The sequence below is a fragment of the Felis catus genome, chromosome F1 (genome assembly GCF_018350175.1).
Source record: "Felis catus isolate Fca126 chromosome F1, F.catus_Fca126_mat1.0, whole genome shotgun sequence".
Classification (NCBI taxonomy): Eukaryota; Metazoa; Chordata; class Mammalia; order Carnivora; family Felidae; genus Felis; species Felis catus.
In genome coordinates, this window is record NC_058384.1 from 58,399,692 (window position 1) to 58,426,231 (window position 26,540).

At 46.3% G+C, this 26,540-nt stretch overlaps 1 protein-coding gene and 1 long non-coding RNA gene across 2 annotated transcripts in view; one reads left to right on the forward strand and one right to left on the reverse strand.

Moving 5' to 3' along the window:
• Window positions 1-26,540, reverse strand: part of DUSP10 (dual specificity phosphatase 10) — a 40,455-nt gene that overhangs the window by 10,095 nt on the left and 3,820 nt on the right. The window lies entirely within an intron of this gene.
• LOC123382732 lies at window positions 985-4,715 on the forward strand. The gene is made up of 3 exons (XR_006591605.1): window positions 985-1,169; window positions 2,361-2,558; window positions 3,503-4,715. It is a non-coding gene; the product is annotated as an uncharacterized LOC123382732 (long non-coding RNA).

Below are 26,540 nucleotides of genomic sequence, written 5' to 3' on the forward strand. Positions count from 1 at the left end.
TTATTCATTTTTGAGAGACAGAGCACTAGTGGGGGGTGGGGGAGCAGAGAGAGAGAGGGGACACTGAATCCGAAGCAGGCTCCAGGCTCTGAGGTGTCAGCACAGAGCCCGACGCGGGGCTCGAACCCACGAACTGCGAGATCACGACCTGAGCCGAGGTTGGACTCTTACCCGACCCAGCCACCCAGGTGCCACCTCCCCCAAATTTCTTAATATAAAGATCCTACTGGGATGAGCACTGGGTGTTATAGGTAGCCAATTTGACAATAAATTATAATAAATTAAAAAAAAAAAAAAGAAGACCCTAAACAACGATCAGGAAGCTAATATTGCAGAGCTTTTCGTTTTAAATTTTTACTTAAAAAGAACCAGGGACAAACATATCTGAGCAGTTTTAACACTGAAATAATATACTTTTATCATAAAGAAAACAAATAGCTCCCTATCCTGCCTAAACAAATATATCTGATTTCATTTGTTGGCCCTAGCTTTCCCAATAACGACTGCATAGTTTTTGACTTCCTGTTTTGTTTTATTTTATTTTTTTCCAGAGGCGGATGGTGTTTTAAATAAAAGTGCTCTACACCCATCCCTGCCCCCACCCCCCCACGCCTCCCCAGTCCCCACCGGGCTGAGCGATCTTGACCTTCTTACGCACACAATTGCTTACAGTTACCGTGCAAATATTTTCCAGGCAGGAGCACCATTGCTGGGGGCAAACATTTCAAACCTTATCGGCAAAACTAGGTTCTCTGCCAAAAGGAGCATGGTCAGCACTTTGATTCCGAATGGCAACAACCAAGCATACCCAACCCCTAGAGAAAAATATGTAGGAATACAGGTCGCCTTGGTTTCCCCCAACAGCAAGGCGACCGTCCCGCTGAAGCAATGGATCCCAGCGTGAGTGGGAAACCTCCCGGCAGATTTGTTCCAGTTCCGTTGCCGTGTTGACTATCGCCGTCCTAGAAACAGAGGAGCCTTCTGTAATGTGATTCAGAAGCAGGGCTCTGGGCGGCAAACTAAAGAACCACATCCAAATGCAGAATCTACAAGCAAGAGGTTTCCGTATTCTGGGGATGGACAGCACTTTCGCGCACATGCTTTTTTCGTTTCATGCTAGGCCGGAAAGTGAGCACTTTCCAGAAATTGAAGGAAAACCCTCACTGAAGGTCAGCAGATGGAATTAGCCCCCAAAGGAAGGTGGAGGGGGATGAAAATGGAGCTCTTCTCGAAGAGTGACAGCATGCTGATCACTCCTTTTTGTTGTCTACTTTTCCTTACTGGGTGATGAGTCTTTTAAAGCAAACTGGTGCTCTGATGACCGTGGTTAAGAACACAGACTCTGGAGCCAGGCTGCTTGGGTTTAAACCTCTGGCTGCCATCACTAGCTAGCTATGTTACCTTGGGCAAGTTACGTAACGTCCCTGCCCCTCGGTGTCCACATCCACGTAGTTAGCTCTACTATCTATCTCATAGGTCTCTTCATATGGATACGATGCTATGTGAGTTAGATATTACGACAAATGAGAAAGATATCGGCGCAAAATGGGCCCTAATGGATCCTATTTTGGGGGTCCTCCAAGGAAACTGCAGTATATCAAAGCAGACTCTCCAGATTCTATACACACAAGGATCCTTGTGGAAGAAACAAAGCTTGGAGAAACCAGAGTGGATGTCAGGCTTCTAGCACTGAAACTCTCATAGAGCGGGAGTCACAGTCAATTCATACTTTTCGAGGCAGAGAATTACCCACCCTCACAGGGGAAATATTGGGGATGCCAGCTAGAAACACAGAGGTTACTGTCCCTGGCTTGTTTCACATGAAACAGTCTTCATAGTCCACAGACACAACTGAGGATTTCATAGTAGGAATGATTTCAAGTTCAATGCCAGGTGGTGTCACCTAAGCTGTCATATGATCCTGTCCCCAGGCAATGTGGGGAGGCTATCTTAGAGAGGATGAGTCAAGTGAGAGCACTGTGTCACTAGGTAGACGAGGACACAAAGGGATTAAGAAACACTTTTGTTACCCAGGGAAGAGAGAGACTTAGGAGGTTGGGTCCAGCAGCCATGGTGGCCAGGACCACGAGTCAGAGATGAGTCTCCCTAGGATCCCTACAATCCTATCACATCATCGCCTACGTGTGAAATGTCCCAGTGTGAAAAAAAAAAAAAAAACACAACACATATACAAGAGGTACGTTAAGCTTAAAATTCTCAACAAATCAGTATCTTGACGCCAACTGAGTACATATTGATTATTTGGGTAAATACCGTTAAGTGTTCCAGAAAGATAGATACATGTTGCCTCACGGGTTTTTCTTTTTATCTGTTTGTTTATTGTCTGATCTCTTTGGTAGGAGATACACGTTATCTACAGATATATCTTAAAACCCAGCTCTAGAAGGCCATCTGTGATATATAAGGCAGAGGGGCAAAGCTTTGCCTTGATTCAGAAAAATGACTCTGTCGTGTGCCAGCTGTGGGGCTTTGTGAACGTTACTGGGTGCCCCTGGATGAGTTTTCCATAAGTATAAATCTGGAATACTTCTGTTCAGGTGGGTGGTAGGGATTCAGTGAAACTGTATGTAAAACATCCATCCTGGTATCTTTAAGAAGGTATTCAAACCCTGTGGCTATTTGGAGAAGAATTGTCAGCGGGGGACAAAGATGAGGAGCACTTCCGGGGGTGGGGGAGACGTTGGGGGGCTTTCCTTGCTCTAGAGCTGTCGTAGGTTTAGCTGGAGGGGGGACCTTGAAGAAAGGTACGCGGAGGGAATCGGAGACCATCTTCCAGCGCCAGTCCCAAGGGAAAGGGTGCTGGAAGATGCCACCGGGCTGCCGGCCTGCAGCTCTGCTCTTGTAAAGGTCAGGTTCAGTGCTGTTGGGTCCCAGCTTAGACAAACGCAGGAGGAAGTGGCGTGCAGAACGGGGGCGGGTCTTGTGGTTGGTGGTCTCCATTGGAAACTTCGTTATATTTAGTTATTCATGTTCTAAGATTTCAATAGAATGGGAGGGGGAGATATATAGGGTTGTGAAACAGGCATAAAATACATGCATTTCTGGCAAATTTTCTGGAGACATATATATATATATATACACACACACACACACACACACACACACACACACACGTATATGTACATATACACACATGTATAATCTACCGGCAAGACATTGCTTGTATAGTCATTATAACTCGGGTAATTTACTTATTTGTGTACCCCTCAGATGACATGCCATTGTTCCCAGCAAAACAGCTTGGTAGATTATAAAATCTAGCATTCTGCAAATAAGCTAATACTTGACTATAATATATACCAAGAACGAAATTCCACTTTTGCTCCTTCCTAATCTTTGTATAATTGGCAACGAGCTCTTAGCTTCATTTTTATCTCTAGATACTTCTGTATATAATTTGCTTGGGGGCTCTTCTTTCTTATGTTTTAAGACACGCTGCTCTCTTGTTTGACTGATAAAATCTTTGTAATGTCCTCAACAGAAAGAAATTTTAATAAATCCCTGCCTAAATATTTACCTCAAAAAAAGTGAACGCAGTCGGAAAGATCCAATGACTGAGGAACTGCGACTTCCGACAACTGAAGAGGAAGGGGCACCTGGGTGGCTCAGTCCATTAAGCGTCTGACTTCAGCTCAGGTCAGGATCTCACGGTTCGTGAGTTCGAGCCCCGCGTCGGGCTCTGTGCTGGCAGCCCGGAGCCTGGGGCCCGCTTCGGATTCCGTGTCCCCCCTCTCTCTGTGCCCCTCCCTTGCTCACACTTTGTCTCTCTCAAATATAAACATTAAATTTTTTTTTTTAAACGTTGAAGACGAAGCTTTGGTTGCACACCTTCCAAGAAACGCTGATCCCCGCATGTTTCTGTCCAAGTTGAAAAGATTCTCCCTGTGTCCCAGCACCCCACACCGCCTAGCTTGGAAGTGGCCTCTGGTGTAGACACGTGCCCTCGCTCCAGAACCGGTCAGAAAAGGGCTGGGGATTCCACTTCAGCCCTCCGAAGTCACTCAAATGCACCAAAGGGGCACCTTCTCCCAGGAGGCGAGGCGCCCTTCTCAGGTCCCCTTCCTACCACCCCCAACTTTAAGGCTTTCACGGGTACCCAGAGATCAGGATACCACCAGTCTCATTTGTGTGTGCTTGAATACCGCAAGCAGCTGGTTTGGGAGGCCGCTTCACAAGTATGTAAATACAGCCTGTTTCTTTAAATCTGTTACCTCATTTATTTACATTAGAACAGAAAGCACAGCCAGAAGCAACAGCTGATGACAGTCATGTAATTTTCCACAAAGACAACAATTAAACAGCTTTGTGTTATTTTAGCGAGCAGATGACTTTTCTGAGTGAGTGGGAATCAAACTAGGATTTCAGACTTCCCACAGCCGGGACCCCCCTCAGGTATCTGCCAGGGTCCCTGGGACTTGAAGACCAAGCTTTGGGTCCCTCTCCCTCACAGCCAGCTCTCTCTCTCCCTCTCTCTCCCCTCTCCCTCTCTCTGCCTCCCTCCCTACCTCCTCCCTCTCTCAGAAACCCGACAGGAGAACAGGGGAAAGAAACAGGAGAGGGAGAGGTTCTACCCAGAACTGGTTTCTGCTTGGCCTGCCAATGAATCCACAGAATATTTTTGAAACCGATTTTTATCTTTATTATGTTTTAAAACTTTATTTATTTCTTTTGAGAAAGAGAGCAAGCCCGCGGGAGAGGGGCAGAGAGAGAGAGAGAGAGGGAGAGAGAGAATCCCAGGCAGGGTCTGCACTGGCAGCACAGAGCCCGATGCAGGGCTCGAACTCATGAATCGTGAGATCATGACCTGAGCTGAAGTCAAGAGTCAGACGCTCAACCGACTGAGCCACCCAGGCGCCCCTGAAACCTATTTTTAAAGAATCCAGGGTAAGGGTGGGAAAAGTGGTCAGGCCCCCTTACCCCTACCCCCACACAGCGAGGCCCTGTTAATGGAGAACCCCACCTTCACACTCACTCTCCCCATTCCGTCGGAAGAACCATCTGGAAGGCAGGGGTGGGCATCATTGACTCCTAGGGGTCGATCCCTTTGCCTGAGGGGCTGGGAGAAGCCTTCTGTTCACCCTTCAGCCTGGTCTGGACTGGTCTGAGCAGCCGTCCCGGATGGGTCCGGGTGCCCGCTCTGGCATCATGGGAAGACCAGCCTGTGGAATCTCATGTTCATGGGGAGTTCGCCTGCCTCTACATCGAGCTTCACTCCCACTAACAAAAATGCCAATGAAAGAGAGTGAAAGTGATTGTCTTCTTTTCATGACAGGGCTTTGGAAGCCAATCAAGTGAATAGCTTTCCACGAAGAAGTGTGGCTATCGGGGCACCTGTCTGTTGAGCCCAGTCTGTTGAGCGTCCGTCCGAGATGGGCTTAGTTCACGACCTCGTGGTTTGTGAGTTCGAGCCCCGCGTTGGGCTCTGGGCTGACGGTGGGGAGCCTGCTTGGGATATTCTCTCTCCCTCTCTCTCTGCCCCTCCGCCCACATGATCGCCGTGCCTGTGCGCTCTCTGTCTCAAAATAGTAAATAACTAAACCTAAAAGAAAAAAGAATTGTGCCTATCAAAATACAGGCTGGGTATACGGAGGGAAATGCACAGGAAGGAGGACAGCCAAGTTCGAAGCCCATGTCCCCGGAAACTTGCAAGTTCAGATTCCCTTCTCCTTTCTCTGACCGTCCAGCCCTGAACTGTGTCAAAGCCTCAGCACAGACCAACCGGTTCCCAGGGAGAAAGGCGCATCACAAACACTCAGCTCAAGTCTCTGGATTGTTCTAAACGGACACACCAGAGATATTACATACGTTTCACTTTTATAATCTCTTTTATCTAAGAGAAAGCCCTCCCAAACATTTTGGGATTGGAGAGACGTGCCACAGATGCCCCTTCCCTCTCTCCACCTCTCTCCCTGCCCACAGGTCAGGGTCCAGTGGGACGAGATGGAGGATAAACATTAAAACACACAAGGAAAAAGGTAATGATTAATTATGATGAGGGCATGGGGCGCCCTCCAGTTCCCGGGTGCTAGGAGAGGGAACTAATTAGACGGGGTCCAGGGAGGGCCTCTTTGGGGATGAGAAGGCATTAGCTGGTTTGGGAAAGGGGTGGAGGGGAGGGGGCCCAGAAGGGCAGACGAGGCAGGGAGAACCACACCATTGGCAAGGGCAGGACATTTGCTAGGTCTGCGGTGACTCAAGGGAGCCCAATGTTTAAAGTCTAATGAGCAGGTGGAGGGATGGGGGGAGGGAGTGACCAGTGGAGGTCAAAGAAGTCTGCAGAGGGCCTCTTAGGGACATTCAGCAGCGAGGATTTTATTCTAAGTTCAGTGGGAAGCTCTTGAATGTTCAGAAGTCCGTAATAGGGGATTAATAAGTGTTTGAAAAGAAAAGGGGATCAAAAGAGAAAGGGAAAAAAATTAATTTACCAGATGGTGCAATTTACCTATACTCTAAAACCTGGGCCCAAATCATGACTTCTCGTTCCCAAACTACATCTTTTGCACCTACTGTGGATTGAATTGTGTCCCCTACCCCACCCCACAAATTCACATGCTGAAGCCCGACCCCCCAGCATGGTGGTATTTGGAGATGGGGCCTTTGAGGGATAATTCGGTTTAGAGGAGGTTATGGAGGTGCCGTCCTCATGATGAGATTAATGCTCTTGTAAGAAGGGGCACCGGAGAGCTTGGTGACTCTCTTGTGACCACTGAGGACACAGCGAGCATCTGCAAGCCAGGAAAAGAGGACCCTCACCAGAAGCTGACCATCCTGGCCCCCAGATCTCAGACCTCCAGCCTCTAGCACCATAAGAAAATACACTTCTGTTGTTTAAGTGACTCTGTCTGTGGTATTTTGCAGACTAATACAGTCTTTTAAATTCCCAGTAAGGCTTTCTTTTTAAAAATATAAATTATAAGTACTTTTGAAGAACCACACCCAAACCTATCAATTACCTGACCCCCTGGCCCCTGGGAGCCAAACCAAGTTGGTACCATATTTTAAGATCTTAAAATCGAGCCAGAAGTGTTCCAAGGTCAGGAGGAAGACGGTGCCTCCTTGCTCCATGGAAGCAAGTCCATGGAGCCTCCCAGAACCTTAGTTCCATGAACCAGCTGCAAGCAGAGAAGCCCATTCCTTTCCCAAAGACCCCGACCTCCCTGCGGATCAGCATTGACCCAATGCCCTCCGTGCTACATCCTCCTGGGCCAAAGAACATTTTTGCTGGAGAATTTCCGTGTATTTGGGAGGCTACTCTATACCATGCGAGGGCTCCACCTTCTCCGTTCCCTAAAAAGCTCAATACCCGTTAATCCATCAAGACGGATTAAGGGAGGGGAAAAAAAAATCCATGAGATCATACTGGAAGGCTGCAGAGGGAAGAATGTTAATAGGAGAGTGCTATAAAACACAAAGCCATATTTTTCCCAAGAGCTCAACCAGATACTCTCCATTATTGTTTAATTCTCTGAAGAGAGGGAAAACATTCTTTGCTTTTCAGTGCAGAAGTTTAAATAATGAAGCATTGCTAAACAAACAAACAGAGGAAAGCCCAGTGAAGCTGTTCATTAAACAACCCCACTGGACACAAGGAACACGGCTGCTTAACGGTCCACCTCCCCTGAGGACCGACATTTGTCTAAGACCCCAAATTAAACACATCACAACTTCACAGCAAAAGTATGTTCCCAAAGGGACTTCGGTAGAGTCCAATTAAATAAATCTCTAGAAATATCAAGAACAAGCCTCAAGGGAGAGCATATTTCTACTGTGAAACATTCTCATTGGAAATTACATTCACAAAAGGTCATCTGGAAACATCCATGACAAGAGGAGGGGAGGAAAGGCAGGAAGCAAGGCAAAGTTACACAAATAAAGCCCCAGGGGGGTGGGGGGGGGGGGGTTCACTACCATCGTGTTTGGAAGAAGTGCCCGGCCAAAAATCCTGTGTGCCTCTTAGCTTGCTTTGAATGAAAGCCTGTGTCCGGACAGCTTGGATGACGATGCTTTAATATGATCTGGAGGTCAAAGGCTCTAGCTTAGGGAATTCAGGAAGTGGTAGGGGAAAAGATTAAATGTCAACATCAAAATCTGAATTGTTTTACAGAACCAATGTTTTCAGTTCGCGAAAGGCATAGCAACAAGTTCCTCAAGTCACGGAGCCGAATTCTATATTTGGCAAGAATACTCAGCAAGCCTGAGCATCAGCGATCAACTTCCAGAAAGAGCGGCCGTGAGCCCCACTTGCAATGGATTCACCCAGCCGCCCGTGCCCAACAGTTAGATCACAGAGTGAGGGCTGAGCTTGGGAAGGTCAGCTGGAAGCCAGGGAAGACCTCATTGGAGCACTGAGAGGGATAGGGGGTCACACCAGGTCAAAAGCTAGCACGTCTCCACCTAGTGGACCACCTTCTGAAATTAAGGGGGAAACAACCAAGAGGCCAGTACATCTCTGAGGAGGTGGGCTGGGAGGGTATAGGGACGCGGTGGAGGGCCAGCCGAGTAGTGGTCGGTTCAACCTGGGACATATGCAATGGAGAGCCAGCATGGGTTGCCCCCCACATGGGACACCATCGGGCTTCCCGGCGACACGCCCTTGAATGCGATGCCAATGCCCACCACTGCTCAGGGCGACAGAAGTCCCAACGGCCAGCGCTCGAAACACAGCCCTTCTTCCTGCGCTGAAGTGATCCTGGGTTCTAGCTTGGGGGCCCCTGTTGCCACTTCTACGAAGTCGGGAGTGCGGATAATCTGTGCCCCAAGGTCTGGCACTCTATAACTTCAACACAGCTTCCATAAACCAGATGTGGATGGACGATGGCAAGGATGAGAGCAGTGGTCTCGGAGTGTGCCAGGCCTGGGGGGGTCTGCCTCCCTTAGCTCACGCTGTTCCCTCCTCCCGGAACCCTCTTCCCCTCGTTTCTCACGTAGGTGGCTCAGAACGCAGGTCAGATGTGATCTCCTCACGGGGGTCGTCCCGGTCTCCAATTTACCACCGACCTCTGATGGCACTCTTCCGTGACATCATCCAGTTTCAAAGTTTTGTTGTCTTCAAAACACTTATCACAATCTGAAGTTGCTTCTTAGTTCTTTGCCGGTGGGTTGTTGTTAGTAAAATGTAGTTTCTCCCACCCTCACCCCCACCCGAGAATGTCCATATGCTGTTTGTTTTTGAGGAAACAGAGCCTAACAGTTCACTGTGCCGGGGCTCAGGCTGCCTCCACCACTTTCTAGTATGATCTTAGCAAAGCTGCCTTACCCTTTTTGTACCCTAGTTCCCTCATTTGTCAAATGGGGCTAATAATAATGCCAACGGGGAACAAGGGAGTTACTGTGACTCTTAATGAGCTAATACTGGGAGTTATGAAAAGAAATTATAAAGGGGTTGACTGTTTAGCACCTGGAGCAATACCTGATTTGTACAGACGCTCATTAAAGGTTTCTAGATTACATGACCTTTGGCTTGGGATGAGAAAAGGCCGTTTAGTTGGCAAGCACCTATTATGTGTGGTTCAGCATAATGTTAGGGATTCGAGGGATTAAAAAACAGACATATGTCTCTGAAGATAAATCTAATGAGACAAAGAAGGAAGGATAAAGGAACATGAGAGAAAACAAAGGGACCGGCAGAAATCTTAAGAACCTACTAAAGAGTAACCTGAAATGACACCATCAAGCTGTGACTCATGGAAGGCAGTATAGGACCAAACAGGTGAATTCAGCATGAGGACACAGAAATCTTGTCACTCTCTGGCTAGGAAGGAGGGCCAACAAGTCTCCTGGAGAGGAACAGCCTACGGCGGACCGGCTATGACGTGGGAGGGCTGGGACCCAAGACAGTTTATATCTGGTGGCTTCTAACGCTTTCTCCTCTCTCCATGCCTCTCCCTTGGACATTCTATCTGAGCGATGAGAAGTAGAGAGGACAGGGGCACCTGGGTGGCTCAGTCGGTCACGATCAGTCATGATCTCACGGTCCGTGAGTTTGAGCCCCGTGTCGGGCTCTGTGCTGACAGCTCAGAGCCTGGAGCCTGCTTCCGATTCTGTGTCTGCCTCGCTCTCTGTCCCTCCCCTGCTCTCACTCTGTCTCTCTCAAAAAGAAACAAACATTAAAAAAAAGAAAAAAGAAAAAAAAGAAAGACGAAGTGGAGATTGATGGAAAGGAGGAAAAAAGGCTCAGGAGGGCACAGCAGCCTATGGGATATCGTGGGACAGTGGAAGGGGCCCCCAGTTCAGTTCTATACACGTTCACTAAGCACTGAATATGAGCTGGAGGCTGGTACTGGGCATACAGACTGGCCCTCCCACTGGGGCACAGTGAGCAGGAACAGATAGATGGTGCAGACAGAGAGTTCTCACCACCCCTGGGGGCTATTTCTTCTGCTTCCTGTTGAAGGGAGACAACGCTGAATCTAAAATCAGGAATTCTGGGTTCCTCTTACCCCTGTCATTAACCATGCACTTTTGGGTAAGTTACTTAATCTTAAGGCCATTGTAAAGCATGATTACATCACAAGAGCTTTTTCTTCAAACATAGGAGCTTCCTCTTCCCTAAAAAAAGGGGGGAGGGGATCTCTCCCAGGAATAACATTGTGGGTGCTCTCGAAAGGCAGACAAGGGGCCTCTGGTTTTCTGGAAGGTGAGAGGCTCAGGGGCAGGGAGTGAGAATGGAACGCCTAACTTTCTGTACCTCTTTACTTGTTTCTGATGAACCCACTTCCCTTTTAGAAACCAGGACTGGCTGACACCCCCACAGTCGCTAAGAGTGGCAGGGAGAGGTGCCTGAGAGTAACCTGTTCCCCGAACCTCAAACCTGAATGTATATACAGGAAATATATATAGGCAATATATATATACATATACATTGCAATATAACAATACAGAGTTTAAGTTTGTCTCTTCTTAGAAATGTGCCTTTGAGGGCAGCCCCAAGATGCCCTTGCAGGATTCCACTTTCCAGGAGCTGGTGACCTCAGAGGGCCTTGCAGGACTGGGGCCAGGCCTGAGTATGAACAGAAGGGTAATGGTTAGTAGGACCACAGGCAAGAGACAGGGTCTATTTCAGGCAGGGGAGGAGAAACCAAACAAAAATCAATAGATAAAACACACGGGATCGTGGCTTAAAAATCCAAACAAAAGTTTCCAAAGAAAAGACAACAGCTGATTTGAGCACAGCATTTATGAGATGTAGCAGAACACAGACTACAAAAGTATGGTTCTAGACGATGCAAACTGTTAAAAAAAAAAAAAAAAAAACATGCCATGGAAAACACTCCTTACTCACAGCATCAACCTACATCAGTTTCCTATAAGGATCCCCATCCCAACATCAATATTTAGAAGTCTCCAGAATCAAGGAGATGCCAGTACATATGTCCCCAGCACTCGAGTGGTGCTGTCTGGGAAATGAAGACACAGAGGGGACCCTACAAGTTGCAGGCTGGAGGGGACTGGTTGTGCTGGTCTCAGAGACTTCCCCGTCTCCCGTCTCTGGGCTGAACCTAGCGGTCAAAAGCATTGGCTAGTGGTTAATGACTCAAAGGCTGAGTCATTCTGCATGTCTAGAATGGAACTAGCCACCATCACCCATGAAATGGGGTTAGGGAGATCAGCAAGTGAAGGTACGGAAACTTGCTTTCCCAGGCACTGTGCCCCTAAAATATATATCCAGATGAAAGGTGTCTATTCTTGTAAGGCTACAGCACAACTCTGACACTAACAACAGAATCAGCACAGATTCCACAAGTTAAGGGCATAGTCCCCCCCCAAAACTGCCCTCACTTCAGATGCCAGCCGTAAGTTTGGGAGTCCCAGGCCACTCACACTTCTGACCGATAGGCAAAAGTTGTGGGACTCCCACACTCAAACCCCCCAGGTTGGATAATTCACTAGAATGACTCATAGGACTCAGGAAAAATGCCATACTTACTCTTACAGTTTTATTCTAAGGATGCAAATAAGAACCAGCCAAATGAAGAGACACAGAGAGCAAGGTCTGGGAGGGTCTTAAACACGGGAGTTTCTATGCCCTGAGGACCCCATCACCCTCCAAACACATCAGCACATTCATTAATCGGGAAGCTGAACTGAGCTCTTGTGTTCAGAGTTTTTGCTGGGGTTTCATCACATAGGCCTGACTGATTGAACCATGTGGTCACATGACTGAACTCAATTGCCAGCTCCCCTTTCTTACCAGGAGGAGGTCTAACTAATACAAAGCCCCCATCCTCTAATGGCATTCTTTGTCTTTCCAATGGCCTACCCCTATTGTGAATCACCTCACTAGCCAAAACTATCCCATTAGCATAAGCTGTCTCATTAGCATAAGCCATCTCATTAGCATAAGCTTGGTTGCCATTAGAGGTTATGACCCAGGAACCAAGGACAAAAGCCAGACAAGTTCTCTATAGTATAGCTCACTAGTGGGGAAGAGCATAGGCCCTGGAGTCAGACGGCTCTTGAGTTTGACTTCCTGCTATGTGACTTTGGGCTATCGACCTAACCTGGCTCTCGGTTTCCTCATCTAAGAAGTAGATCCAGATAATACTGTTACTGTTATACAGTGATCAACACCACTCAAAAGAAATGTAATGCTGGCTACTATGTAACAAAATTCTTTTCTAGTAGTAAAGAGGAACTGATGAAATTAACCGTAACAATACATTTTGCTTACTTCAACATGCCTCAAATCGTATCATTTTAACATGCAATCAATGTTAAAACAGTTCATGAAATATTTTACTTTTTTTCTTAACACGACGTCTTTGAAACCCGGTGTTATTTTACACGTGCAGCACATCTCAGTTTGGGCTAGCCCCATTTCAAAGGCTCAGTAGCCACATGGGACTCATGGCTCCCGTAGTGGATAGCACAGACAGAGAAAACAGCCGTTGTTATTTCCATTAAATGAGTTAGTGCTTGGTGCCATCCCATCCCCTTTTGTAAATGTTAACTCAAATATGTATGTGCACATGCTCACACGTAGGTAGAGGCAGTGGCAAATGACTAAAATCTGAAATGCCAAAAGCCACACTGTCGGTCAGCTTCACAGAACAGGAAAGAGACCCTCTTTTCTCAGAAAAAGAACCACTGTAACTTGGAGTAGAGAGGTTTTCGGATAGATCATCCCTAGTGGGCTCTTCTACTCCCATGCTCCCGTGTCTCCCCATCACGTGTTCATTGTTTTTTAAATGTTTATTCATTTTGAGAGAGAGAGAGAGGAGAGAGAGAATCCCAAGCAGGCTCCACACTCTGCCAGGAGCGTGACGCGGGACTCAACCCCACAACTGTGAGATCATGACCTAGCCGAAATCAAGAGCTGGACGCTCAATTGACCAAGCCACCCAGGCATTCCCCCAATGTACATTTCACATGGCAAAATCAAGGGACTGTGGGCAACAGCTTTCAATGGGGAAAGATGCCCAAAATCACGGAGCGGCCAGATGAAGAAGTGCCACTTACAAGGGGCAAGTGTGAATGGCTGGGGACTAAAGGGGGGCAGGGGGAGAAAAACCATAGGAAGGAGTTTTGGCTTCTTGAGTCACTGAGCAGCCCCTCCTCACCCCAGGCCACCTCCCAGAGTCACTGCCCAGCCACCAGCTAAGTCTACCAAACCAGTTATCCCCCCCCCACCCCCTTCACTTCCTAGAAAAAGCTGTGTCCTGTAAATCCAGAAGAATATCACTAGCAGGAGACCGATTTCAAGCAATTATTCAGGCAGCTTTGTAGCATGAGATTCTCAGGCCCCAAAACATTCTCCACGGTTTGTTTTTTGGTTTTGGGTTTTTGGGGGGGGGTGGAAACGATGCCGATATTAATATGAAAGCTCTGTGTCTTAATCGTGGTGCCCCACATTCAGCTTCTCCCAGCTTTTATAAGGGAGAGCAGCCCGTCACTTTGGCATTCCTCCAATTCATTCAGTTCTCACTGGAGTTGCGGTGGGGGGGTGCCAGCCACCCTCAAGGTAGGAATAAAGGGCCCCTAAGAAGGGCAGGCGAATGCACTTTTTACATAATATGCAAGATTAATTATAATAAATGCAATCCAATTCACATACCTTATCAAGGAAGACAAGCTAATTATCTGTTGGAGAATTAGCTCCTATTTAAAGGGCATTTTACCTCAATTTGGCAAAAAGAACTAATGGGAATAGTCTTTCCATTCTGATGCATTCTTTTGGCTGCACCAGCTTCAGGGCTCAGAAGACTTGAACACTGCCCTGAAACCCCAGGGCTTAAGAAAGGGGGAGGGAGGGGGGCGCCTGGGTGGCTCAGTCGGTTGAGCGTCCAAGTTCGGCTCAGGTCATGATCTCACGGTCCGTGAGTTCGAGCCCCGCGTCAGGCTCTGTGCTGACAGCTCAGAGCCTGGAGCCGGTTTCAGATTCTGTGTCTCCCTCTCTCTCTGCCCCTCCCCTGTTTATGCTCTCTCTCTGTCTCAAAAATAAATAAACGTTAAAAAAAATTAGAAAAAAAAAAAAGAAAGGGGGAGGGAGGAACACAGAAACACGTATCACTCAGCATCTCCCAAAGTCTAACTCTTTGTGCTGTTATTGTAATGATGTCCCTTCCAAAGTGTCTTATCAGCAGCATGAAACTGGGAGTGACTCATATTTATGACACAACATAGGGTTGGCCCTGCCGGACCATTCACGTCCACAAACGCTTCTGTTATTTTAATAGTGCTGAGTGGTGCCTCGATACTTCCTCGCTCTACCCACCAAAGCAGAAGTCCAAGATTTACAACATATCCCTCTAGGGTGCGGGTGCCATACAGGCAGCTGGAATGTGCAGGGAGACCTACGATCGAGGACAAAGACCTCCCTAAAAATCAGTAACTTTGATAGGTAGTTGGCTCTTGTATCCTCAAGAGGAAAACAGGAATAGACAAGTGGAAGGGAATCACGGTAGAGGGGAAACCATAAAGCCAAGGTAGCTGGCCCCAGCCACCATTCCTCAAGGTGGGGGCAGGGGTGAAGAAGATTCCAGGCAAGGGAGTCTCCTAAGAGGTTTCTCTTATAATACCGAAACTTTGGAGATAACCTTAACCTCATTAATAGGCAAATTAGTTAAGTACAACGTGAGGCATCCATAAAATAAGACATGTTACAACATGAAAAGAAAATCTGATGGTAATACAGGAATCAAAAGGACACACGATATAAAGGGAAAATGAATTTCAGTTTCTATACGAGAAATGCTGCAAAATATGCACATATATGGGTAAAGAATGAAGAGAAGATATAAAAATGAAACTAGGCCAGTCAGGGGGATTAGTAGATGATCTGTTTTCTCCTTTCTAAAACGTCCTTGATATTCCAACAATGGGTATACAATCGAGTCTCTGCTAAGACTTAATTTTGTAAGATTTCCTTACATAGAAATAGTATATAATTTTCCAGGATGGCACTGATTCAGAAAAAAATACGATGTAGGTATCTATCCACCCCACCAGAAACACTGGGTTGTCTCAAACCTTTAAACGAAGCAACGGAGAGTTGTTTCTATTTATATTGTACCAGTGGCAATGTCATTTTTCTGAATCATAGCACTCCTGTATCCCCTGGACACAAGTAGCTAATGATGAATTATTTGTGTGGGTATTTGATATTATAATCATGAAACCTTTTTAATAAATGCTAGTCATTATATGTCTGGCACTGTTCAAAGCACCTGTACATGTATTATCTAATTTAATCCTCCATTAATTCCACGAGGAAAGTGCCCTTGCCCTCCCCATTCCATGGATAAGAAAACTGAGGCACACCGCATTTAATGTGCTCAAGTGCATGCTTCTAATAGGTGGCCAAGTCAGATTTCCAACTCAGCCAGCCTGGCCGTGGGACCTGTGCTGTTAACTTCCATTCTACACTCTGCCTGCTGGAAGAGATATAAATTCTGGAAAAAGAACAGTGCCTACAAATACAGATCAGCGGACCAACTCACTGAGAAGTCAGCTACCAAGCTCACTGCAAAGGGAAAGGGAACGAAAACATGGAGTGATCTGGCCAAACACTTGGACCCCTGAGATTTTCATATTTAATAACAACTCAGATACAAACCAAAGGATTACAGTCCCACTGGGGTTAAAAAAAATCACGGGACACCTGGGGGGGGGTGGCTCAGTAGGTTAAGTGTCTGATTGTTGATTTCAGCTCAGGTCATGGTCTCTCAGTTTGTGGGACGGAGCCCTGCATTGGGTCCATGCTGACAGTGCAGAGCCTGCTTGGGATTCTGTCTCTCCTTCTCTCTCTTCCCCTCTACCCTCTCTCTCTAAAAAATAAATAAATAAACTTGAAATAATAATAAATAATTTGTTACTGAACTAGAGTTAGGAAACACGGATCCTATACCAGTTCTGCCACCAGCTACTTAGACGCTCTTGGGTAAATAATCAGCATCCCCATCGGTAAAATGGGAGAGTTGGAACGAATGCTCAGTAGTACCGCCTGAATGAATGATGCTTCCGGCCCAGGTTCCCAGGGGGCCGTTCTGCTAGCCTTCAAGTGTGTCAGTTATGCTTTTTCCAGGGTCCGTCCCTGCCACACTCCCTGATTATCTGAGCTGTATTTGTACACTTAGGCTGTAGAAGGGAAGAAGAAAGGAGAAAGAAAGCAGAGGGGAAAAAGAATAAAAAGTAAATAGTTTGGTAAGAACTCTGTTCCCTTATCCCAGAGAATTAGCTTCCCCAAAGGATAAGGAGAACCTACTAGAAGTTCCTTCTTCACACAATTCAGGGCGGGGGGTGGGGGGGGGAGGGAAATCTATAGTTCATGTTTATTATTCACACTAACAGAATGGATAATGGATACATTAGGGTCTTTGGGCTGTCATCACACATTATCTCATTTTATACACACCTCGTATCAGATAGTGTATCGTCTATTCCTTCTCACTTCCTAGATCTAACTTTGTCCCTGTCTTTCTTCCTGCTCTAATTCCACTCTAGAAAGTGAATAGATTAATACTTGCAGAAAGAACATCACCCTCACATCCGCAGGTATCCTAAGGTTCTCCCCATTGACAGAAACCCAACAGTGTTGTGCCCAGGCTCTCACAGTCCAATGACCTTGGACAGGTGCCTGGGCCTCTCTGGGTCTCAGGCACTCGTATAGAAACTGGAGTGTTATCATGAGCTATAATGCTTCGAGCACAGAGTCTGGTAGGCAATAAACATCGCATAATGTTGGAGATAATTGTTGCGGTTTTCAAAGTTTCTTTAATCAATCTGTTACTCCTTAAAAAGCTTCAAGCTTAAAAAGTTTGAAGTTGCCAAAAGCTGAGATAGAACCCAGGGTGAGGTCACGGAGAAGACGGCTCTTCTCTGAGGACACAGAGGGGGCCAATATTCTCACCAGTAGCATTTTCAATTGAGGATATACAAGAAAATAGAGGGGATGAGGAGGTAAAAATATAACTTAGGGCGCATCAGAGAATAAAACACAGTTAAGGCGACCATTGGGAATGAGATACATGCTCCCTGATAATTAAGCATGTGGCCAGCTTGGAAGGAACTTGGGCCCCAACCTTGTAAGAACTGGGTTTCTGTTCTTGTTCGCCAGCTCACTGGTCAATAACATGGGAGAAAATATTGAATCCGTTCCTCAGATTCTGCATCTATAAAACTGGGGATCTGAAACCGCTCTGATGAAGCTGCTCTGAGAAAGAAACAAGACACAGAAAGGACGGCCTGATGCCCAGCACACAGAAAGCATTCAAGAGCTCTTAATTTTTGTCCCAGACTATCGGGAAAATCTTTTTTTTTTTTTTTTTTAATTTCAGGGATGATAGGTTGGCCAGACCCAGGGTGGTTATATGTGATTAAATGGTGTTCTGCGGTCAGATTAAAATATCACTTCATGGGAACCATAAAACCATCCTTATAAAGTCTTATCATAAAAATGTGCTATTTTAATAAGACTAGAAATACAAGCCCCAAGAAAATGTCCCCTATCCCTCCAAAGAAGCCCCCCCCTTAGAAGTCTGCGTCTAGACGTCCTCTCATAAGAGGGAAGCAGATGCTCTAATAACTAATGACAACAATTCACTGTCTTAAACACTAGAACCCAGGACTCAAGTCCAGGTCCTGGACGATCCTGTCACCATAACCCTGAAGGTATCCTCTGTCCTCATACTGTCGTGTCCCCTTTTCTCCACTGCCTCTCCTTATGCACCTCCCAGTCTGTGTTTTCTTTTCACCTGCCAGTAGCAACAGCGGCAGATATTTAGCCCAGTGGTTGTGGACCTTGGGGCCGTGATTCAAACTGTGTGGGATGATTCCTTCCATAGAATAAATATGAAGTATTAAAGAAGTAGCTACTGATGTTCTGACGCAAAGAGGTGATTGCCTCATCACCTGGGGACACCGCAGAAGGGGAGCTGAGCTCCCATTACGAGCTGAGGAGTGGATGTGCCTCAAAGGGGACACCAGCTGGGCGTTACCCCTGGACCAGGCAGCTTTATCTATTTACCTGGTGGAGAAATTTGGCAACAGATGCCCCACGGGGGTCCTGTTGGGGTGGTGAGACAAAGACGATGAAACCCTTTGGTGGAGCCCTGAGGATGTTCGGCCTTGTTTTGTTTTCCATGAAATTCGAGTCTTAGAAGGTGAATTAAAAAAAAAAAAAGAAAGAAAATATATATATATATATATATATATATATATATATATATATATATATGAGTAGGCCTTCACTGCAAATAAAACCTCAAAGGCAATGCAGATAATTTGATGAATCCACAAACTCTTTTCTTCCTGTTAGTGCTGTTCCACTTTGCCAGAGGCCGGGCTTGGGGTCACAGCCTTTATCTTATATGAAAGTACCAGGCTGTGTGGCTCATTTCCTTCTCCGAGAGCAGAGGCTCAAGGTTTTTTTCCCTTTCATTTACATATAAAATAGGGGTCTTGCTGGGGTGAAAGATTGGAAAGTGTGTGTGTGTGTGTGTGTGTGTGTGTGTGTATATGTGTGTGTGTATAAATATATATATATATGTGTGTGTGTATGTGTGTGTGTATAAATATATATATATATGTGTGTGTGTATACACTTATAAGTAATAGATGAGATGAGGCACAAGCTAGAAAAAAAGATATTATTATCTTCCTCTTGGCTTATGGATGAAAACATCTCAAGAGTTAAAGACGTCATAATTAGAAAACACACATCAACTTCAATATAAAATGTACATTTCGAAAATGTACGGTAAAATTCAGGCTGTGATTCATACTCGTCATTTTCTCTTCCCTCCAATTTTTCTGAATTAGTAAGGTCATACAATATGAATGAAGAGTAAATAGTATATGGAAACGCAGCCAACGAACATTCGCCCAAGAGGGACCCATATGGTTAGGGGAAATAACGCAGGCTTTGAAATGACAGAGACTTGTGTTTTTACCCCAGCCCTGTCTCTTAGAGTGGTTTTTAATTGTACTTGCAAACTTCTTCTTCTCCTTCTTCTTCTTCTTCTTCTTCTTCTTCTTCATCATCTTCTTCTTTTTTTTTTCCCTGAGCAGGCTAAAACCTTGTCTTTGAAATATCATTTACAACGCTTGTTTGCTTAGCATGCCCTCTTTTCGTCGAGAGCATGCAGGAAAAAATAAACACCAGTCCGTTCCTATCAGCAACATGTCCAAAATTAGGTCCAAATTACAAAGTTCCACTCTAATGCTTGGAGAAGGCCTGTCAGCCCTGAGCTCCTAAGGCAGAGAGAGAGTGCATATTCCCTTTTCCATTAAAAACCAACACATTTTTTTAAAAAGTCATTTCTTTTTGGATCAAGCCTTAGAAAGAAATCCTGTTGGCCATGAAGATGTGCTTAGAAAAGGCCAGACTTTGTCTTGCAAAGGAGAAATAAAGGAGGAAAATGCCAAATGCTTCACAAACATGTACTTCCCGGGAGAATGGCATTTCTAAAGATGAACTGCTCCCTAAACAAGATTGTGTAGCAGGAGGGGATGAAGAAAACAAACAGGTACATGATCTTCAAGGTAGAAAGGATCTGGAATATCCTGGCCTGGTCTGTATATGCTCCCATGCTAGCATTTAGATTTTGAGGGTTACAGCTACAGGTTCCCCAGCTCAAAAATTAGTGCCCAGCACATAGAAGGCATTCAGTAATATTTGTTGAACAAATGAATGCATCTCCTCTACCCACGGGCTGTATATCCATGGAGACCAACACATCAAAAAGTCCCTAGAAACCTGAGATACTTTGGGACAAGGGTGCATTTTGATACATGTTTTCCAGCTCTTTCATAAACCATCAAGTTCCCTAGAAGATGGGTTTAAGTCAATGTCAATATTTGACCTATTAATCTAGGACCCAGGCAAAAAGCGGGCCCACGAGCTGCTGGTTTTCAAAAGAGCTTAGACTTAGGTCCCTATAGTTCTAGACTGAAATCTCAAAATTCAACAAAAATGGTATCAATACGAAAAATGATTGATTAAATGTTACTTCATATTTGTAAGCTATACAGTAGATCCTGTTATCATTAGATAATCACACACACACACACACACACACACACACACACACACACACACTCTACCAACCTGGCAAGACCTATTTTAGCACTGAGGACCAAGGCTCTAAAATTAATCATGCATGTGACCTTGGGCAAGTTAAATCTCTCTAGGCCCCATTTCAGTAACTGCATAATGAGACTGGACTAGATCAATGGTTCTCACACTTTCCTGCACGTCAGAATCACCAGGGAAGCGTTATGCACACGCTGTACCCCAGACCAATTTAACCAGGATCTCCAGAGGTGGGAACAGAGCATCGTAGGTTTTAAATCACCCCAGTGGATTCCACTGGGCAGCCTGCAGGGACGACTGTGGGACTAGGGGTCCTCTAAAGTCCCTTCCTGTTCTAAAAACTGGGATCTTGAGCTCAAAGAACATGAGAAGACCTCTCCTGGGTTCAGAATTTCTCTCCCTAATGTGGAGTGTATCCTTGCCTACCTACTTGAGTTAAATCACTGCAAATCGACACATTTTTATGCCCAAACTGCTCCCCCAGGCTGGGGCAGGAGGGCCTGGCTGGTGGCAATGCTGAGCCTAAGGAGTGAGGAGTGGGTCTGCTCCTGGTCAAAGGCTCACACCTAGGCTGTGCAGAGTTTTTCTGCGCCTGTGATTCTGTCAAAACTCCCTTCCCTTACCCTCCTTTTTCTAATCTAAAATCATGATCTACTACTGCCAGGAAAGGAGTTTCTTGAACTTGTCCTTGACAAGCCAGATGGTTAACTTAACTGATCTGGATTGGTGAGGACAAGTGGTTGATATTTAACATGCTCCCATAGTACCGTGCTTAGAGCAACTTGCCATCCTCCCCAGTGACCAGTGTCTAACCTCAGAGGATCTGCAAGGGCACAGGGGTAGGGGAACAGGGCCCAGGGGCTGCTTCATTGAGAGCCATGCACCAGGCACTTGATTTCCGCTGTCTCAGTTCATCCTGTGATGTTGGAATTACTCCTGTTTCACAGCAGAGAAACAACCGGGGCTCTGGGAGGTGACCTGAGCTCCCTAAGGACACCTACAGTTGGTCAATAGAAAAGCCTAGAACTGAGCTCAGGTGTAAGTGGGCTAAACCACACTTTGCTGAGCACACAGCGAATGGGGAACAGATAAAGCAAGGACAGGGATGGGGGGCGGGGAGCTCACTTACATCCTTTCACTTACATCTTAATTAGGAAGAAGGACAGGATACCCAAGAGCTCAAAATACAGGCAACCGTGAACCAGTTGAGAGCAAAGGCCCAGGTCTCGCTTCAAGAACGGGCCTTCCCACGATTCCCCGCCTTTCCTTCACATGCCATCTCCTCACAACTCAAAGCTTTGAGAACCTTTGAAAATGAAGCACATCCCCCCCCTCCTTCCACCTACCCTTTTATAGTCAGACTACAATCCTTCTTCCAAAAATAAATCAGCCCCAGAGGCCAGAAAAAGCGACGCTTAATGGTTTTATACTTTCATCATTTAGTTATGGGATGCTAGTTGGACAGATTTATCATCACATTTCTACAGATTCCCCTACAAATAAATAACTCTAGGATATGCCCAAATAACCCTGGCCTCTTGACCTAACATGTTTTTATAATTATTTGGCACTCCAATCGTATGCTACTTAAATTAGGTAACAGTCACCAAGTTATTTTTAGGCCATAACACCACACACACACACACACACACACACACACTCTCTCTCTCTCTCTCTCTCTCTCTCTCTCTCTCTCTCTCTCTCTCTCTCCCTCTCTCTCTCCCTCTCTCTCTCCCTCTCTCTCCCTCTCTGTTATATCTAGCTTGCTATTTGTACTCCTTTGCCAAAGGAGCACAGATTGCCTTTTTACTAGCACCACCATTTCTCTCCAACCAATAGTAATAACAATATGAAGCCACATTTACTGAATGCTTACCACATATGAAAACCGGTCTAGACAGTTTGCACACATGAATTCCTTCGATTCCTAATCTAACACTATGAGCTAGCTACTGTTATATCCTCTTTTATAAGTGCAGAAACTAAGGAAGTAAGGGATTAGGCAATTTGCCCAAGGGCCCATGGCTGGTAAGAGGGGACCAAGACTAGCTTCAGACAGACCGGATCCCAAATCCCGCCTGAATGTCTCCACCATTTGCTACAAGGCAAACGTTCGGCACGTTTGGATGGTAAGCGGAGGTCCAGAATAACAACGGTGAGTTCGTGCATGTAGGTATGTCTTGATTTCACATATCTTAAAAAAAAATCCTCCTAACACCCTGAGAGACAAGAGGAAGACTGTTTGTTCCCCCCCAAAACAAAGCAGGAATAGAATATTGTCACAGGGTCCCTGATTTCCAAGCACGGGCATTTATTTTGTTGTCAAACTCAGTATTGCCCAGAAGTGTTAACTTCAGAATCCTTTGTGATTGTGGAAAAATGTGCAATCTATGTTGTTCATTCCTCAGGAATCATGATGGAAGGTTTTATGGTATAACAATCTAACTCTCTACGTTATCAAATCTTCCTTATGGATCAGCCTTCCTGATGTGATTTCCTCTCTTCCCCTGCTCCCCACTCAACACCTCTAGCCACGGCAGCAGGCCTGTGGGGGACCGAGGCAGTCGGTCAGTCTTTGTATCCTGACAGCACAGAGCAAGTATGGGCATGGGCCCTACAGACCCCCAAGGAAGTGCCTAGAGCCCCCTCCCCCATTCGCTTCTCCACAGACCTGAGAGCTACCTAGCCAGAGTGGAATTCTAAGTTTGAAAAACTCTCAAAAATGGTCACACGACCCTGAAGGTTTTAGGAGTGCAAATGTTGTCCACGCTAGACTATAAAATATTCCCGGCCTTCTCAAGGCTAAGACACAGAGTTCCAATGTGAAACATATTTGAATACATTATGGTCTATGCTAGGAAATATTTCAGCAACCGAAAAAGGAAGAGAAAGCCAATTGGGAAAATAGTGACAACTGTTTACTCTAGGTGACAGGCATGTGGGTGCTCTTTAACCTCTTTTCTACTTTTCTATCTATTTGAAAATCATTATTAAAGTTTTAAAGGCACACACCGTCTTTCGAGAGGAGCAAAGCCATAGACTATGCTTTCCAACATAGGCCTATCGGTGATAAAATAGTTCCCTGAATCCAGCTTTCCTGAAAAGTAAGGGTACCCTATAAACACCATGACAGAGGTGGTAGCTCCCATTAAGGAAGGGACCGGAACGGTCTAGTCTTCTTACTCCGTTTGGTTAGAAATTATACCAAAAAGCAACTTGGGGTGAAACAGATTGTGGCCCTTTCAGAGACTTTGCAAATCCCTACGTTTTTATTCATTTGGATCATTTTCACCAGGATGAGCAGAAGCACTGGTCTGATGCCATTTATTCTTCGGAAGCTGAGAATAAAACATAGATTCAGACATAGGTCACCACAGGGAGGGGACTGTAAATTAGAACAGTAACTTAATCCCAGGGGCTTCTGCGCCTCTGATTGGTTTCTTCCCAACCTGACACAGCATTACTAAAATGGTAACTGAGCAGCCACTCTATTTGGTAGCACCAAAAATGGAGAACATGGCATTGAAATAGGGGGACATGAAACTTGGACAGGGAGGGTAGCAACCAGTGTTTACAAACACAACCCGGAGAATCAGTTGGGCCAGCCATAAATTACCCAAGATTGTACCGAAATCTCTGAAGAGAAATTAATGAGGCCCCAGAAGTTTCCGCCTTAGACTTGCAACCACCTTCATCCCCATAGCTTCCCTGCGAAAATTGCTCATTCCAAAATGGTACCGCTCCCACCTCGCTAACATAAAATCTTACATCACCAGGGGAGGGGTTAGTAGAATGAACCCCAGCAGAGAACCCAGACCAGAGTGGTCGGCTTGACCCACTCGAGAACTTGGGAGAAGTTGCTGGCCATGCGCTTCTGCGAGAGGCCCACCCCGTTCTTCACCTCAGTGGTGCTACGGGATTAACGTTTGGTTTATTTATCCAGATGAAAGCGTAGGTAAGGGGGGGGGGGGCGGTTCTCATCGCGATCGCTTTCCTTTCTTTCCCATCTTGGTCCCAATGTTAAGCCGTTCCCCCAAAAGAGACCAAAACGGTAATGACAATAATAAATTAACTAGATTACAGGCCCTTTTGCTCCTAAACTATGTATTTTCAACCAACTTCCCAGATACTTGAAGAAAAAGCCCCCAAAACTACAAATAATCCAACCTCTACCACCAGCGCGTCTTCCAGGTCGACCGCCGCTGTGTCTCACCAACCCGAAAATGACGCGCCCTCGGGGCGGCCGCCCAGGGTGCCCAGTGGTGAGGTCAGCAGCATGTCCGGCCCCGCCCCACTGAGGCAGTCTTACTCAGTGACACCGAGGAACAAGCCCAGGCTGCTTGGACTCTCAAGCTGCATCCACCGGAGAGGTACCCCACTTCCATCAGTAGCACCCAGGAGACTCATTTCCCGGCGATCGACAAGCCACCCCCAAACACAACAGTGTCCGCTGCAAACGAGAGGGTAGGATCTCCAACTCCTCCTAATCACCCTCGTGTTCAAGGTCAGGGTCATCTTCATTTCTACTGTTTGATGCCTGCCCTCAGATCATACAGACGTAAAAAGGTCTACTGTCTCTTAACAACCTCTCCTCTACGTGAGCAAAGAGATGCCCCGCACGACCACCGGCTAGCCCCTCTCTTTGCTCCCCACTATTACAAACGGGAAATTTGTAGGTCGTATTTTTTCCCACCCGAAAAAAGACAAGACAAGCCAAGACCGTGGTGAGAGAACACTAGCTGGGTAAGCCTACCGGGAATTACTCAAAGTCAACCAAACCAGAATAGGAAACGATAAAATACACAGATTTTCCTCCACAGGGGAAACCTGAATATATCCGTCACCCTGAGAAAACCCATCAACCACAACAAAAAAATCTGGGCCCTGCTGAAACTCTCTGGATGTGACCGCCATTATGTTCTCCTTCCCACCAGACCCCACCGACCCTAAGAAAAGTTGTGCCTTTGTGGGAGCACAGTGTCAGCAAGCTTGAGGAGCTCAGGAGAGGATGGGATCGGGGGACAATATCAGAGCAATTCAGAACCGTATTTCCAACAACACTACTTAAGAAAAGGCAGAATGCGTCACTGGGAAGACAAGGAGAGTGGCGGAACTGTCACACAAAGACAGAACGACCGACTTGCTCATCCCGGTGGCCTGCTGCAAGTGAAATATGGAAGGTATTTAAAGGAACCCAGCAATGCCTTTGGTCAACACTCTTCAGGAGACTTGGTGGTGATGTGGCCCAGAAACCGTATACCTTAGCTCTAGATACAAGAGAAGAAAAGAGAGAGGATGACTGTCTCTCACGACCACCAAAGGACAGAAGACACCGAAGACGCACAGCAGTGCGTAGTGCCCCAAAGGACAATATCGGACGCCAAGGAGGAGCAACCGGGACAGATCCCAGATGAGGGCTCCCCTGCTGGGTTCGGCAACCCTGGGTGAAAAGGAACTCAGGAAAGAGTGGGTAACTAACTCTTCCTGCCAGGGCTCAGCAACGCTGACCTCACAGTTATGCCGCATCCAGGGTACGTGGGCAAGTGACCCACCACTCCATCCTGGAAGGAGCCATGATGCCAACGGTTGCCAGGTGAGGCCAGAAAGAACAACGGGTTGGGGAGGTGTTTCATAAAAATGTCTCTGTCCCCCTGGAGCTTTGGCAGAAGAATGCACGTTTTGGCTACACTTAACGCTTTCTGTGGGGCCTTATAAGAAGGGTCTCTGCCCTTCTTGAAGGTCACTTTATAAACCACCTAAAAGCCCAGCTGGCCAGAGAGGTGAGGAAGAAGCTTCCCCACCAAAAGAACTGGTACCTGTAGGTTTACTTGTAGTTCACCATAGTTGCTGCTTCCTCCGTTCCATCAACTTGGGTTAAATCTGAGAGACAATACCTTTCCAGCTGGTTATTGAGTGGAACGGTGCTACCAGCCCAGTTAGGACTTGAGAAACCATCTGGTGGCACAAAGCCCCTCTTTAGAAAGATGAG